Raw genomic sequence first — 18,258 nt, forward strand, 5'->3', positions numbered from 1 at the left:
ACCTAACAACGATTAGATAGTCAGTAAAGTATTTTTGCATGGTTCACCTTGGCAAGACTTACAAAGGGATTTCAGTTCAAGTAGCAGCATATAAATTTGGGGTTTGGACAAAATAAGTACAATTTCGGAGCATCAAGCAATTTGTATTGAACTCACCAGTGCATACCGGAGCAAGCAGTCGTGGTCGAACCAGTGCTGCCGTGAACATCACCTGAACCGTCGCCATGACCAGCCGACCAAGGCAAGATTCTACTATCTGCATGTCTACTATGGACCAGATTAGGAATTGAAGCAACTGAAAATTATTAAAGCAGGCAAAGATGGCTAGATACCCACATAACCCACGTGAGACGTGGAACGAGATCCTCTGACGTGCTTCAAAGTACTGTCGAGGGACGTCCTTCCAGTATCGCCGTTCGCTGGTCATCCGACGGCAGCAGCCAAAAACCACGAAAACACAGCTGCGAAGCAGCGTGCAGCGATGAGCCCAGAAGAGATGCGGCCCAATTCAGAGGAAGGAAAAAAACACCGATCCATTTACTCCCCGTCGCCGTTCGCTCGCCATCGCCATGACCTTGCTTAACCCTAGCGCCGCCGCGATTGATAGGCGAGCACCTCTGCCATCACCGCACCCAGCGCGGGAGTGCGACCGCCGCTGCCGCCCGTGTCACAGCAAGAGGGAGAGTGGCTAGCAACACCATGGCCGCCACCACCGCATGACTGCAGCACGCCGTCGAGCTCGCGGCCGCTGCGGGAGGTGCCAAGTGAATGCCGCGTTGCTGAGCGCAAGCAGCCGTGGATGAAGGGCGATAAACACATTGCGATGCTGGAGGAGGCAGGCAGTAGTTGAGCAGCAGGAGCCAACAAGAGCCTGAACTGAAGTTTCAGATGTAGAAACTGTATTTCTATTTTGTTAGGAATCTAGAACTCGGATTGAACTGAGATTGTATATGAATGTTATCAATTTAAGAGCTTATCAATGATGCTTGTGTAGCGACCAGATCTCAAATGGTCTGTGCTGCTGTGCACCAGTGTCATCCCTGGATCAGTAATGCTGACACGCACAGTACAAATGGAGGATTTATAACAGAGTAGCAATCACACACTTATTACATCGAATATCTCCAAAGAGATTAAGTATGATAAACATGGCTTAAGGCCATCTAAAAATGATAACAGCGGAAGACTTGGAAGATAAGTGAGTCCATCAACTCCAGCGGCATCACTGAGTATAAGACCACGACCTAAGGCACCTTACTCGTCGTCTGAAAAATCTGCAACATGAAACGTTGCAGCCCGAAAACGGGTCAGCACATAAAATATGCTGGCAATGTAACACATAGAGAGTAATGAACAATAATAATGCTATACTACATGCATATATGGCTGGTGGAAAGCTCTATGGTTACAGTTTTGCGAAAAGCCAATTTTATCCTACTTCAAAGGAATAAATTTTATTTAAATATCATGGTGGTTGTTAAACATTGAGAAGGTACCTCCAACTCAATCCCAATTAAGTGTCATCATTAACCCAACAAAATTAATTAAAAGTAACATGGTGATGAGATTCAAATGATAATCCAGGTACTAGATACTCAAGTTGTCCATAACCGGGGACACGGCTAACCATGATTAGTTTGTACACTCTGCAGAGGTTTGCGCACTTTTCCCCACAAGACTCGATCGCCTCCGCTTGATTCTCGCACTACATGATGTTTGAGAAACGGATGACCGAGACACAGTCTTTCAGAAACAATCACTATTTACTCTGGATGGACCGGTACACCTACTTGCCCCTACATCTGCTAGCCCACCTCTTCAAGAGATCATGTAACCTACTCAACTATGCTAGAGCCCATAATAGCTTGTGGCTGCACACGGAAGTTTCTAGCATGAATAATCTTATGATCCCTTTGAGCCTGGGTGGCGGACCTTATAAAATCAGACAACACTGGGTTCTCCAGGTGCCTCAATCCACCCAGATGTGAGTTTTAGTTGCCACCTTAAGTTGAACCATTAATAAACATCTCACATCTGTCATGAATATCTCTCAAACCCAATCCACGTCTACGAGCATAGCATGGCAATATAATAGCAACGTAGAAGTAACTCCCAAGGGTTTGAATAGAAAACAGGTAATAGGTACTACCTCAACTACTTCCCAGTTCCCACAATTTAATCAGATCCTAATCATGCAATTGTTAGAGGAATAGATCTAATGCAATAAAACTGGGTATGAAAAGTATGATCAAAGTGTTACTTGCCTTGCTGATGATCCGCAAAACCTAACGATTCGAAGTAACAGGCGGCACACTCCGGGTACTCTATCGCAAACAAACAAACATACAATCAGTACTCATCTAATGCACAGGTAAAACTCGAATGAAAGATCCAACCAGAAAGTTCAACTTAAGAACTCCGGTTTGCAAAAAGAATCAACTCGAAAGAAGCAACGAAAGTCAAACTACGAAAGAAAACAGCTTCGTTTACTAATCTGGATCTAGGTCAAATTTTACTGTAGCAAAAACTTGTTTGAGTAGGTTAAACGGAAAGAGAATTTTGAGCCGAAACTCTAGGCGCTTGAATCGCCTGATTCCGATAAACGAGCGAGAAGTTAAACAGAAACGAAGATTCGATCAGAAATCGAATCTGAGATAATTGCAGAAAAATCCGACGAAAAAGAAAAATGGACGAACGCTTAAAGAACGGACGTTCGTTAACAGAGAAAAACCGACGAACGCGTTCGTTAAAACGAACGGTTCGGTGAACGCTCGCAAAATAATAAAACCAAAAAAAACCGATCTAGGGTTTTTTTAAAAACGAATGGTTTTTTTTAACAAAAACCGGCGACGAACGAGGCGAGGCAGTACCTCGTCGGGGGCGGCTCCGGTGGGGCTCCGGCGGGGCTCCGGCAAGGGCGCGGGGTGCGGCGGGGTGCGGGGCTCGGGGTAGGGCGAGGGGGCGGCTCAGGCAGCGGCAAACGGCGGCGCCGGCGGCTCCCGAGTGCGGGCGGCGGCGGCGGCAAGTGCGGCGGCGGCGGGCGAGGTGAGGGAGAGAGGGGGGGTGCGGGGGTTTATAAAGGGGGGGAGCAGCTTGGAGGAGGGGCAAGCTCCGGCGGCGGCGGCACGGACTCCCGTGTCCGCCATGGACACGGCGGCGGCGGCGCGTGCCGTGCGCGAGGAGGAGAGGGCGCGAGGTGGGCCGGCGGCCTGGCGCTCGGCTGGGCTCGGCCCAGCGGGCGCGCGCGTTGTTTTTTTTTTAAAACGTTCCGCGGAAAATAATTCACAGAGAAATAAATAAAAATCAGAAAAATATAAAATAAATTTTCCCCGTCTAGTTAGAAAATCTAGAATAGGGTGAACATTTTTTTAACACAAAATAAATATTTTGAAAACATGCAATATTTTAATGCAATAAAAATTGCAAATAAAATCCAAATAAATTTCAATAAATGATTTTAACATTTTACCTTCAGTATTTCAATTGTTTTGGAGAAGTCATATTTTCTCCTCTTGTTTATTTTTTAAAATGAAATATTTTTCCGGAGAGAAAATAATTAAAACCAAAATCCTCGTCTTATTATTTGATGAAAATCAAATATGAAAATTTGAGAAAATCCCCAACTCTCTCCGAGGGTCCTTGAGTTGCTTAGGATTTATCAAGGATTTGTCAAAATGCAATAAAACATGATATGCAATGATGATCTATGTATAACATACCAAATTGAAAATTTGGGATGTTACAGCTTGTCAAATTGTGAGCACAATACTTATTTATGATCTGGGTTGTGTACCGAGGTGCTAGTGGCTGGCCCTGTTCTGAACTTATTTTTGATCTCTCTTTTCTACTAACAGGAAGAGCAGTGTTCTGAAATTATAATCTTCAGACAACATCCCTTTTCCCCTAGAAACAATATCATCTATGATATGTGCTTGTGGTTGTGCACCACCACTACACACCCCTTTACCAACCACTTGCATCTTGTGGTAAAAAAATCTGGTGAGTTCTCAGAAATAATGGATTTATTTATAGCTGTGATTGTTATTTAGCAACATACCACTGAAGTATGTGATGCTTGAGCATGTGCACCATCATCACATGCCTCTTCCCCAACAATGCAAAAAAAACATGAGCAAGGGACATGTAAAGTGCAGAGCAAATATTAGAACCAATGTGAAAGGGAACAAACAATTAATGTGTGTTCTCTGGGACATGAAATAATTCATGTTATCCTTTCCTAAAAATTGTGAGACTCGTGCCAAAGAGAATAAACAAGGAGGCAATAGTACTTGGAGAACTTAGGTGGCCTTTGTTTGGGCTAGAGATAGTGATCCCTGGATTCTAGCACAGTCAAAATCAGATTCACAAACAAACAGGCAGATTCCAACATCAGATGCCTAGAATCGATTCTCGAACTTGCACTGGACGAGGCCGGAAGCTGGAATCAGCGATTTTGCTGATTCCCGAGCTGCCACTTACCCCCTTTCAAATATGGGCCAACTTCTACCCGTTATTATGATGGAAATGCCACCGCGTGCCCAGCCCAACCTCTCCATCAACAGGGTCATCCTTTCGTTCGCACACATCCACACCTACCGAACAGAGGCAGAAAAACAGAGAGGGGATGGCTCTCTAAGGTTCGCCCGCCGCCACCGTCGCCGGCAAGGCGTGTGGATCCGGTCTCCGCCGCCCCCGGCTATACACCGGCCGCATCAGATCCGTCGCGCCGCCGTCCCTTAGCACCTGCTGCCCCCGCTCTCAGTCCGCCCCTGTGCTCCACCTGCGCCGGCGCCGGAGCTTCAGCTGCACCACGCCGGAGGCCCCCCTTGCCCCCCGTCGCCAGAGGAAGAAGTGCAGACTACACAAGCCAAGAAGGCGAAGAAGGGGCCATGGAAGATAGATGGAAGCTCTAGTAAAAAGAATCCTGTTCAAAGGGACTTCAAGCGCATGGTTGACCACTTGATTAGTGAAGATGTTGCGATGAACTCACATAAGAATAGTGTTGCTACTGAAATTGAAAAGATTATGGAAGAAGTTCTGGCATGTGGAGCCGATGAAACAAGTGATGAGTACTTCATAGCAACCAAGTTGTTTGCGAAGTTTGAAAATCGTTGTTTCTTTAACAATATGAAGACTAGCGAAGGGAAGAAGAATTGGCTTAGGAGGATGTATGAAGAGCGAAATAGGCATTAGGATTACACTTTAGACGTGTGATCATGAATATGTTATTCCCTTCCTTTATGTTATGTCGCTTGAGACTTGCTGAACTATATTTCCTTTCTTGTTATGTCACTTGAGACCTGATGAACAATATTTCCCTTCATGCTTTGTCACTTTAGACTTGATCAACAATATTTCCTTTCTTGTTATGTCACTTGGCACTTGATGAAAATTATTTCTACCGATTGTTATCGCTTATGTTGATCCTGACATACATGTGTTCCTAATATTTCTGTGTTTATGTAGATGAGCACAAGTGATAGCCATAGTGAACAGTCCAAAAGTGATTCTGATGCTATGCCAACCTCAAGGAGGCAAAGGAGAAAAAAATACATGATGGCTACACTTGTTGGTATCATGTACAGTGAGAAGTATCTCATGAAAAAGAAGAGAAGAGTTCCGATAATGACCGGACAACAGTGGGTTACCGAGAACTTGAGTAGTCCAAAAGATTGCTATAACATGTTCAGGATGTACAAGCCTTGTTTTGATAGGTTGCATCGTACACTTGTACACAAATATGGCTTGAAAGGAACAAGAAACATGAGTTCAGAAGAAGCATTGAGTATGTTTCTCTGGACGGTTGGGGGCCCTCAATCCGTAAGCCAAGTGGAGAATCATTTCAAGAGATCAACCGAAGTTATACATCGCAAATTCAATGAAGTATTGAAATGCTTGAATGACATGGCTGTAGACATCATTCGACCAAGTGATCCGGAGTTCAGAGTTGTACATGGTAGGCTTCGAGATGCAAGATCCGCACCTCACTTTGATGGTTGCATAGGTGCAATTGATGGGTCGCATATTCCTGTAATAGTTCCAAATGATGAGATCGTCAACCATGTTGATCGACATGGATACCCAACACAAAATATCATGGCAGTGTATGACTTTGACATGAGATTCACTTCTATTATCACGGGATGGCCAGGGTCAGCACATGACAGAGATACTTTGGTGAAGTATGCAGATAGGTTTCCACATCCACCGATAGGTATCTATTTCATTTACATGCGCATGACAATATTGTTTTAGTTAGCTTGTTCATCCCTTGTGTAAAACTAGTACTTTATGCAGGGAGGTACTATCTTGTGGATAGTCTGGCGGCGTTTTCCCTGATCTCGCGCCCTTTTCATCCGCTGGCACTGTTTTCCCTTTCCCGTCCATTGGGCTGGGCTGGATCGTGTTTGTGGACCGACTGTGCTCTGTGTTTTCCTGATTTTTGGCTGCTGTCGTCGGATGACCAGCGAACCGTGATACGGGAAGGACGTCCCTCAGCAGTACTTTGAAGTACGTCAGAGGATCTTCTTCCGTGAGACGTAACTAGATGAGATGAATGATTAGTGTTAGCTTGAGGAAGCTGATTGTGGTGGCCTCCTGCTTCCCGGTGAAGTCCATAGCCACCGGGGTCCCTTCATCTCCACCACCGGGAGAACCTAGATCCACAGGCTGGTAGTCAAATCGGGACCTCGAGGGGCGCAGGAGCAAGCAGATCGGGAGCACCCAGATGCACGAATATCAAATTTGGGAAGAACATGACAAAGGGAAACGAAGCTAATTGGAATTTTGGAACGGAAATCACTAAAATTGGGGTTGCTCACCTCTTCCCGTGCACTCATGCCCAACCAAACTTCAATCCAAACAGTGGCAATGTTGTCATGTAGTAGCCCAATGCAGCGCTGCCGTGATCACCTGCCACGGCTCCGGTGGGATCACTAGCCACCGCTCCGTGCACAGCGCGGTCCAATACCTATGCAGACGCCGCACACCACGCCGCCGGACCACCCAATGCTGAGACCATGCCGCCCCACCAGCATGACAAACAATGGCTTAACTCCGAGCCAAATCCCGCCGAGCACCATGCCGCCGTCCGCCGCCAATACTATCGAAACCGTATGCTGGCATGCCGCAGATTAGGAAAAGACGGGGACGTGGGAAAAAGATAAGGAGGTTTTTCTTTTAGCAAAAAAATGGGGGAAGACGGCAGGCATCGAGTCATCAAACGTAGAAAAAAAACGTCAACCCCGTTATAATCTTACGGCGAGGGGAAGGTGGGCTTTTCCTCGATCAAACGAACGGTGGTTTGGCTGAGCATGGCTTGGGTCGCCCTATTCATCCACCCTCGATGAGGAATTCTTATTCTTCACCCTAGCCGGCCAGTGCAGCCAGCCTAAACTAGTTTTTCGTTCATGAAGCAGCCTGGCCGCTGTAAGAATCTTTGCATGCGGTGTAAGAGCATCTTCAACCGTTCGGCTCCACAGGGCGCCGAAAAAGAGCGTCCTAGGGTGCGCCGGCGATAAAATCGGCGTTGGGGGCGGTTCGGCACCCAGCCGTCGCCCCCAGGCGCCGAATTCAGCCCAGCTTTCGGCCCAAATCTGTCCAAAAACGGCCCGATAACTGCGTGAATCGGCCCATATTTGGCGCGGTTCAGCGGGTTTCGGCGTGAATTTTCGCAAACAAATAGCTCCTCACATAGTTCGGCGTGTTTTCGGCTTGTTCATCACATAAATAAAATAGTTCACTACAAATTATATCGTTTAACAAATAAAAACTCAAGTTTCATCACCATTCCCGGCCTCGCCCTTGGGCCTCCATAGGTGCTCCACCAGATCGTGTTGCAGTTTTTGATGCACCTGTGGGTCTCGGATCTCTTGACGCATATTGAGGTAGTCAGTCCAGTTTGCCGGTAGCTGATGATCAACTTGGGCAAGAGGACCCTGCCTGTGGTATGGTTCAGTGTCAAACACTGGATCTTCCTGCTCGCTCTTAATGATCATGTTGTGCAAGATGACACAGCAAGTCATGATCTCCCATATTTGATCTTTCGACCAGGTCTGAGCAGGGAACCAGACAACAGCAAATCGAGATTGGAGCACACCAAATGCCCGCTCGACATCCTTCCTGCAAGCCTCCTGAATCTTCGCAAACCAGGCGTTCTTGCCTCCTGGCACAGGGTTTGAGATGGTCTTCACAGATGTCGACCATCTCGGATAGATGCCATCAGCTAGATAGTACCCCTTGTTGTACTGCCGCCCATTGACCTCGAAGTTCACCGGAGGAGAATGACCTTCAACAAGCTTGGCAAAGATTGGGGAGCACTGCAGGACGTTGATGTCATTGTGAGGTCCTGGCATCCCAAAGAAAGAGTGTCAAATCCAGAGGTCCTGTGTGGCCACTGCCTCAAGCACCACACTGCAACCGCCTTTTGCGCCTTTGTACAACCCCTGCCAAGCAAATGGACAGTTCTTCCATTTCCAATGCATGCAGTCGATGCTTCCAAGCATCCCAGGAAATCCTCTTGCTTCATTCTGTGTTAGGATCCGAGCAGTGTCTTTCGCATTGGGTGTTCGCAAGTACTACGGTTCAAACACTGCCACCACTGCCCTGCAGAACTTGTAGAAACACTCAATGGTGGTGGACTCGGCCATGTGCCTATAGTCGTCGAGTGAATCACCGGGAGCTCCGTATGCAAGCATCCTCATAGCTGTCGTGCACTTCTGGATCGAGGTGAATCCAAGTGTGCCGGTGCAATCCTTCTTGCACTTGAAGTAGCTGTCGAACTCCCGGATGGAATTCACAATCCGGAGGAAAAGCTTTCGGCTCATCCAATAACGGCGCCGAAATGTTTTCTCACCGTGCAATGGAGCATCGGCGAAGTAGTCCGAGTAGAGCATGCGGTAGCCTTCTAGACGATGCCGATTCTTTGCTTTCACCCGCCCAAGCGCCAAGCCACCTCGCCGCGGCTTCTCACTGCTCGCGAGCAGGCCGGCAAGGGCGGCGAGCACCATGAGATGCTCCTGCTCCTGGACGTCGACTTCGGCTTCCTCATCCAGCAACGCCGCGAGCGCCTCCTCATCTTCGGAGTCCATCGCCGGGCCGGGCAATTCACCGAACACCTTGTGGGCGAGGTGGGCGCAAGCCCGCCGACGTACAGGCCCTGCGCGGCCGGAGCGCCGGATAAGGTGCAGGGGCGGCGGCGAAGAGGCTGCCTCGGCGACGCTCCTTCTTTTTCTAGGCTGGAGACGGTCTACCTAGCTGCGGCGGGCGGTGGTCGGCGCCGGGATCGGCAGGGTGGCGGCCGAGCGCGGGGGGCAGGAGGGCGAATCTGGGCGGGTGGTTTGACTTTTCGCCTGTTAATGTGGCCCCAGGAACACTTTTCGCTTGCGCCGGAGCCCCCGAGCCGTTTTTTCGACGCCGGCGCAAATAAATCGCCTGGAGAGGCCTTTCTGGGGGCGCGGCTAGAGATGCTCTAATCTTAGGGCGTGGGAATGACGGGTACTAAAGGCATGCACGAACCCATGCTGCATATCCCGTAACTTTATGGCCGAGAGACTTGGTAATTAAATTACCACCATGTACTACAAAGGCTCTACTGCATGTCTCTCTTAACACTTTTCTTGTGGGGACATTGATCAACTTTTTCTATGGTGCGTTGAACAATTTTTTGAACGGGCTTTACTGGATATGTCTCTTTATAATTGATCATTTTTTAAGAAAGAAAAGAAAATCTTTCAGTTAATTCCCAGGCCTGTGAGAAATTTGGAATCCAACGCAATCGCGAAACACATTTTACTAATTCAGTCGAGAGCAGTAGGAATTTGGCAGCCAGCACAAGAAATTTGGCAGTGGGCGTAAACAAGATTATGAGGAACGCATGGTCCACCAATTAAATGTAATGTCAGCGTAGGAATTAAGTTGTGGAATGATAGGCAGATGTATTACATTACAAGGCATATTTCAAACTGTTTTGTCACATTATTTCCATTAAACGATCCTGAAGGCCATCTGGTCAGCCTCCATGGTGGCTGATTCACTCTGACCTCAAGATTCTACCTTAACAGAGGATCAAGGACATGTAAATAGTTGAGTTAGGATGAACGGCAGCCATCTGTTCCTTTGTTTCTTCATATCCAAATGCATTTTAGGGGGGATAGTCAATAAGGCCTTTCTCCATGATAAGTACAGTACAAACATTCATCTCACAATTGCAGGGAGAACCATAGCCTTCACCCTCCTATATTTATCACAAGAGATAAATTCCTTCTCTAAAAGATTAATTATTGGAGGCAATATCTCAGAATAATCTCATACATAATCAAGATGGACGTGTGATGTTTTATAAAAAATGGATTATATTAACCCATGGTTCTTTATTTTCAACGATGGCAGACATGCTCGACCAAACAAGCTTCGTCTGTTGTACACCTCGCCTTGGTCGCTGCTAGTTTTTGAAAATGGAGGTATAACCCCAGCCTCTGCATCATGATGATGCATGTGACCCTCTTATTAAAAATCCAGAAAGTATGATCATAAAGGTTTTATGATCGCAAACGGAGCAAAACAAAGTGCATAAACCAGAAAAATACAAGCGGACAAAGACCACCGATACGGTAATAATAAGGATAAGCTCTCTAAACTCCTATCCTGTTATGCAAACGCCATCCGAACCGGTTGAAAATAACCCGAGCCACCATCTCCCATTGATTGCACCCAGTAACCAAAGGCTCCCTGAAATCCATAAGAGTGAGTAAGGACCACGTACGGATCCAAGCTATAGCTCTGAAGATAACCTGCAAAAAAGTTAAGTTGTGTTGTCTATTAAAAATCATATCATTTCTGCAGTTCCATATAGCCCATAGTAACGCACATATTCCAATCTGAATACGTGCTGCCGTGATCTGTTCAACCCCAGCTAACCACGTCCCAAACAAAGACGAAATATCTACTGAAGGATTGATATTAAAAGCTATATGAATCGTTCTCCAAAATAACTTGGCAAGTGGGCATTCAAGGAATAAATGTTGTATTGTCTCATCCTGAGCACAAAAACAACACCGCGAGTTGCCTACCCATCGTCTCTTAAGTAAGTTGTCATTTGTGAGTATTACTTGTTTGTGGACAAACCACATAAAAATTTTAATCCACAAAGGAACCTTAACCTTCCATATATGTAGTGACCTTGAGAGGGGGCCAGAATTAATCAGATCCGTATAAAAGGATTTCACCGTAAATATCCCATTTTTAGTTAACTTCCATTGTGTTGAGTCCGGCATGTCGGAGAGTCGAACTTCAATCAATCTCCAAACCAAGTGCATCCAGGCTGTCCATCTCTCACCCACTAACGTACGTCTGAACTGGATGTTTAAGGGAATAGTTTGAAGGACGATACCTACGTAATCTTCTTTACGTTGCATAATATTGTAAAGGGTAGGATATTGGTCGCTGCTAGTAGATTTTGATTGGAGACGCTGCTATGTGCCAAACATGTTTAAGTCACCTTTGATGATATACAAAAAGGAACAGGGAAGACCGGTTGCTTACATGATACCCGTGCTCTTACTTGAAGAACCTTAGTTTCCATTCTAAACCCTTCTGTTCCAACACGACATCATGTTGTCAATATACTGAGAGAATCAGATATATGAAAGTAAAATTTATGATGAAATAAATAAGAAAACAAGTTATACACGAAAGACGCTATAGTTTTTACTTTTTCCCTCGACATGTTGGGACATTTAGGGCAATGTGATAATAAAATTGAGAGAATCAGCTATATGATATAAAAGTAAAATTTATGATGAAATAAAAATGAAAACAAGTTATGCATGGAAGAAGGCGCTACAGTTTTTACTTTTTCCCTTGGCATAGTTGGGACATTCAGGGACAATGTGAATGTTCAATAATAAAATTCAGATGGGCATAGAAGATGAGATTCAGCTTCTGATGATCAGGGAGCACTGTCATCAACGACAAAATAAAGATAATATATAATAATGCAACATAAAAAGTAATAGCAATGCTATGTTCCAAGGAAGCAACTTCCGAAGACCAAAAAACAGAAGTGGTGGGAGCATATATTCTTATAGGCAGGCCAGAGGGGCATATTTATTGGTAAGTACTTCTACATGTTTTTTTGGCAAAAAAAAAGTACTTCTACATGTTTATTTCATTTATGTACTAGTAACAGTCATGAAGGAAAGCACGTATTACTACTACGCAGTGAAGGTCCTTTCCTCACTTGTGCAGATAACTTTTGGTTGAACAGCTACAGTACATATGTGAATAGGTTGCGCCAGTAAGCTTCATCGCACTGTAATGAAACAAAAGGATAAATAATTTAAAAAGCCAGCAACGATTGATGCCAAGAAGAGGTCAGTATCCAGCTCTTTGAAATGGAAATAAGCCAAACTGGAGGCTAGCACTAACCTAGCATTGCTCCGAACATCATAAGAAGAGAAAAATTAAATTACTTGTGCAGTCAGCTAAATAATCAATGTTACTCATGCAGTCGGCTGAAGATAGAATAGCAGGTTGCTTTCACCTAAAGAATGAAGATTGCCATGAATAAGCAGTAGAGAACTACACATACTGTTTATTTGCTATTCTAAATTCCAGCAAGTCATGTTTGTTTTCAAAAATAGTGTCTGTCGTAATTTTACCATTCTCGCTCCCTGTTGATTCTACATAGGACCATGCACATAAGATGCCTCCGTTTCCTGTCCAGTGGTAAACTAATATCCATCTGCTAATGGCATAAAACTATAAAAGAACTTCATTCTTCCTCTGATCCTGACTGAGAGAGTGAGATGTATAGTGAAGTTAATGTTCATGTCACAGGCAGACATCTAACATAGAGCAATTGGTGGGCGCACCGTCATACTATGGAAATCTGATATGCGCTTGTCTAAGTAGTTAGCATTCTAAAAGTAGTGTGGATTAGGAAATGGTTAAACAAATTAAACCATGTTCTCAGCTGTCACTTGTAAGCACATGGAACTAAAACACGGTGAAAACATCGGTTCCATATGGTCCATTTGTGACATGGCGGAAGCCTGAAAGAAACTGTGTGATAAATTACTCCACCAGAATCACGACAATTATCAATATTCATACTCTCCCAACCTGAACTTAAGAAACAGTAACACAACCTGAACATACCAAACATAGCACATCTGATATAAATCAGAACAACTCAAAAGTCCAAGGTTGTGTAACCTTATAAAACATATCTTTTATTTCCGGGAAAGCGCCATTAGTCAGCCTAGCTTTCAATACCCGCAAATAAATAATTTTCCATTAAAATTGAGCTTCTACTAATAATAACAAACAAGGCATTGTAAAAACTCATGACTCACTTATGTCCAAATCGAGCTATATATTACTATTGATGCGAAATAAGCAAGTGATGAACTGATTTCCAAAAAAAATGCAAGAACTGGAACTGAAAATAATTTTCCAACATAAAACAACTTTCGATGATTGCCCTTCACAACTAAACATTTTATCTGAATATCTCTAGTTGCAGAAATATTTGGATTAGATGAAAGAACGATGTATGCACAGGAAATAAATTGGATTGGGGTCAACCAAGCGATGCCTACATCATGCTTCCATGCTCTGAATTTGATTATTCAGAATGGTGATTTTCCTCTTACATAATTAAATTCGATAACAATTCATCTTCTTTGCTCTAATCCTCACTTTCATCTTTTTTCCAAACGACCCTCTGGCCGATTCCATTACCATTGATAATAGAACATAAGTATTTCACCACATAATGCAGGACACTTGATCTATCCATCAAGATAGATGCAAAATAAAATTACTATTCGTCAGGCACAAAGAAGGGTTGAAAACAATGGTGCTTTCCCTAACTAAAATATGTGTTTTATAATGTTGACCAAATAAGATTACTAGCCGTCAGGCATGAGTTGTTGCTTAAAACACCAAGCACTGACATTGTTTTTAACCCTGTGAAATTTAAATCAAAATCTGAGTATTAAGCTTCTAGTTTAGATATGCCCAAAACAATTAAATTTGGGGCGAAATCAAAATTGAATAACATCTGAGATATACCTAATTACCTAATCACTTGAGATGTAGTTGTGCAGCGCACCATCTGGAACAAAAAGGAATGCAGACTTCAAGCTCGAAGCACATCTCAGGGGTGACGGAGCTGTCAAAATGGATGGATTGAAGGACTGGAGGACCCCCAGGCGTTGCTACAGGAGCGGAACCCTAAATAGGGGCTGGTCGCCCAAGTGAGTCACCGCGGCCTCCTCGCGTGGGACGCGGTAGTGGTTTCCTACAGCGGATCCACCACGCCGGGGCCATCCGGCGACTAAATCGCGCGGGACATGGCGCAGCCGTCGTGAAGCTTCCTCGCCAGCCGCTGAGCGGTCCATCGATGCCACAACAGCGCTACCACGACCACCACCGAGACCCCGCGCAGACATGCTGCCTGCCAGGCTGACAAGAACTTGCCGTCGAGCCCATCCGCCGCACACTACGCCCGCGCGACACTCGTCGTCGAGACTCTGAACTCGAAATAATGAGAATAGATCGGGAGAAATGGGTGCTGCTAGCGGGGAGTAACATACACTATTACTCTCCGTCCGGAAATACTCGTAGAAGAAATGCATAAAAATGGATGTATTTAAAATTAAAATACGTTTAGATGCATCCATTCCTTCGACAAGTATTTCCAGACGGAGGGAGTATCATATACACTAGTATCATGCATATAATACTAGTGTATGATACTACATTCATAGTGCATAATATCATAAAGTAGTATCATAGATGGTTTCATTTATTGCCATGCATGACACATAGTACCATAACATTTATTATGATATGGTATCTACCTATGTTACTATGACCTTCTCTTTTCTTTAATTACCTACCACATAAGCATGTTTGGGAGTTCCAAGTATATGATACTAATTATGTTACCCCACTATGGCTAGTCTAATCCCCACGATGGGCTAACCGTACGCTGATTAAAATGGTAAAATTACCCTGGTGCCAATAAAAGTTTACAGCGGTGGGATAACGTGGTTGAGTACCATCGTCTGGCTCCATCAATTGACTGGATGAAGAATTACTTATTCTTCACCCAGGGTGTCTAATAGGGTCGCGCTATTCGTCATCCAAGATGAAGGCTGTGTTTGGTTGGACTTCTACAGCCAACTTCTGGCTTTTGGAAGCTATAAGCTAACCAAAGGGGAAAACAGAGAAGCAGAATCTGTAAAAGTTACGGCTTCCCCGCAGTGTATTTTTCGAAGCAGGTGAACCCCCAACTTCAGCAATACACTTTTAGCTGTCCCCTGAGAGTTTCAATGTATTTACCCACCTTTGCCATTCGTAAGTGGAAAACGATTGGGCCTATTCCTCCCGAGCGAGTCATCCAGCACCACAGAAGGCCACCCCTCGTAAAAAAACACATCGGAACCCCAGTCCCCATCGACCCGAGCGGCAGCTAGGGTTCCTAGCCGCCGCCGGCGGCCCTCCACCGCCGCCTGCCCAGCCGCTGGCGCCGCCTCCCCGTCGCGACCTCCTCCCTCCTCTACTGCTCGCCGGACCTCTCCGCCTCAAGAGCCCGCGAGGACCACCGGACCAGCAAGGGGCGCCGTCCTCCACCTCCGCGCGCCCTGCCGCCGTCGACGCCTCCCGCAGCCCCGACGCGAGCTCCTACCTCCACTCTGAAAGGTAGCTGCTCCCCTTCCTCCCACTCCCCTATCCCCCCTCCCACCTCCTGTACAAGTAGAAATAGGATGGATTTATTTTGCTTTGTCATATTGTTGTCTATTGATGATGTATATTGGATGTAAATAGGATCATTCCAGACAATTCATAGTCAAATCTATAGCAATTCCCTGCTCCCTCCCCCTCTCCTTCCTCCTCACCCTCCCTGTTTAGGTTTCCTTTGAATTTTTTGCACAATTTTATTTATGTAATGTTTAATTGCTTGTATACATGATATGTACAGAAGCTGAACATGATATACCTATTTTTGTGTGATGTATAAGCTTGCATGACATGCCATCTAAAAAGACAGCAAACAACATTCACAAAAATTTCTTGTACATAGATATTATGTTTGCTACTTGTACATACTATTTGAGTACTTGCTGCTATTATGTAATGCATTATTATTGATACGTGCTTTTCTCATATTGCTTTATTGAAGTATGAATGAGAAGGCGGTGTGGGATGATGCCCATCTCAAGAAACTCATTGAAATATTGAGAGAAGAGGTTGAAAAGGGGAATAGGCCATTAGGTTATTTAAACAAGAGGGGTTGGGAAAACGTTTTGGAGAAATGGGAAGCTAGAACGGGAAAGAAGTATCCCAAGGATAAATTCAAAAACAAGTGGGATGCCATAAAAAATGAGTACACTTGATTCATGGAGTTGAAGAATGAAGCAACTGGGCTTGGATGGGATGATGCGAAGAGAACCGTTGATTGCTCTAAAGAATGGTGGGATGAACATATCAAGGTAGGACTAGCCATTTTGTTTTTCATTTGGCATGGTTCTATATGGTTGCATTATCTCACTTATACATTAAAATCCATTTCAGAGATGCCAAGAGAGTACAGGAAAGAAATGCAATCATATGAAGTTCAAAAAACAGGGACCAAAGCACCTTGAAGATTTGCACATCATATTTGATAAAGTACATGTTACTGGGGCTAGTGCTTCTTGTGCTGGAGATATATCTTCTGATGAATCAAGTGGTGATAATGCGGTTCCTTTCGACAAGCCCGATGGTCGTGCTGAAATGAAGTTGGCATCTTCGAAGAAACCAAAACCAAGCAAGAAGCGCAAGCAACCTTCTAACGCAAATGAGGAGAAGGAAGAGAAGAGTCCATTCTTACGATTGTACAAGCAGACATGCGAGAAAATAGAAAGTGGAGTGGAGAAGATAACTTCAAGTGTTGAAGCATCATCCGCTCCTCTCACAAACCATGTTCCCACCATTTCAGAAGTAATGAAGATGGTCAAAGAATGTGGTGTGAAGGAAAAAACTGCTCTCATGCACACAACCCTCACTCTTATAGTGAAGCCCGAGTTTAGGGAAATCTTCAATGTTCTTGAAACAAAAGAAGGGAGGTTTGATTTTTTGGAGAGGGAGCATGAGAAGGAGATGTTGAAGCACGTGTAGTGAATCATATTTGTTTATGTTATAGACCTATATTTGCTTTCATTGTGGACCAAATTTGGTTATTTGTGGACCATATTTTCTTTCGTTGTGGATGTAATTGCTTTTGTCGTGGACCATATTTGCTTATGTTGGTTTACCATATTTATGTTGTGAGAAATATTTACTCCTGTTGTTTACCATATTTATGTTGTGAGAAATATGTGCTCATGTTGTTTTACCATATTTATGTTGTGAGAAATATTTACTCCTGTTGTTTACCATATTTATGTTGTGAGAAATATGTGCTCATGTTGTTTTACCATATTTATGTTGTGAGAAATATTTACTCCTGTTGTTTACCATATTTATGTTGTGAGAAATATGTGCTCATGTTGTTTTACCATATTTATGTTGTGAGAAATATGTGCTCGTGTTGTTTTACCTTATTTATGTTGCGAGAAATAATTGCTCGTGTAGTCTGGTCATATTTATGTGATGCAGAATATTTTAACATTTTTATATTGTTATGTAGATGGATGCAAGAATGGAAGAAGTGGCCATAAAGGGACGGGAGGGAATGAAACTTCTAGCTGAACTTGCGAATCAGGCTGCTATCATGGGAAACCTAGGTAACCTCTATGTTGAGCGATACTTGAACAAAACATACAGAGTGCCTCGGCAAACAGGACTTCAATGGGTCATGGAGTGTTACGGTCGACCTAGATACTTTTATAAAATGTTTCGAATGGGCAATGATGTTTTCATGGCACTTCATGATTTGCTTGTCTCTGCATATGGTTTGACGTCAACCACTAATGTTTCATCAATTGAGTCACTGGCCATGTTCTTATGGATTGTTGGAGGCCCTCAATCATTTGCTCAAGCTGAGAACCGTTTTGTACGATCACTTTGGACAGTTCATACAAAGTTTAAGGAAGTTTTGTTATGTTTGCGCAAGTTAGTGAAAGATAACATCAAACCTAGAGATCCTACTTTTAGGCATGAGCATGAAAAGATTAAGGAAGAGCGTTTCTGGCCTCATTTCAAAGGCGCTATTGGTGCCATAGATGAATCACATGTGCCAGTTTCAGTGCCTGCAGATGATGCGGT

General features: G+C 44.3%; 2 long non-coding RNA genes and 1 pseudogene across 2 annotated transcripts; 1 reads left to right on the top strand and 2 right to left on the bottom strand.

Moving 5' to 3' along the window:
* Positions 1-1,062: 1,062 nt before the first annotated feature.
* On the bottom strand, positions 1,063-7,113 carry LOC120969398 (uncharacterized). Its single transcript, XR_012190408.1, has 3 exons — positions 6,822-7,113; positions 2,265-2,324; positions 1,063-1,274 (listed from the first exon to the last, which is right to left on the bottom strand). It is a non-coding gene; the product is annotated as an uncharacterized lncRNA (long non-coding RNA).
* Positions 7,114-10,479: 3,366 nt separating this feature from the next.
* Positions 10,480-11,802, bottom strand: LOC109784315 (uncharacterized). Its single transcript, XR_006666011.2, has 2 exons — positions 11,542-11,802; positions 10,480-10,790 (listed from the first exon to the last, which is right to left on the bottom strand). It is a non-coding gene; the product is annotated as an uncharacterized lncRNA (long non-coding RNA).
* Positions 11,803-15,048: 3,246 nt separating this feature from the next.
* Positions 15,049-17,389, top strand: LOC109784313 (uncharacterized; annotated as a pseudogene).
* Positions 17,390-18,258: the final 869 nt, after the last annotated feature.

Source organism: Aegilops tauschii, chromosome 7, assembly GCF_002575655.3.
Source record: "Aegilops tauschii subsp. strangulata cultivar AL8/78 chromosome 7, Aet v6.0, whole genome shotgun sequence".
Taxonomy (NCBI): Eukaryota; Viridiplantae; Streptophyta; class Magnoliopsida; order Poales; family Poaceae; genus Aegilops; species Aegilops tauschii.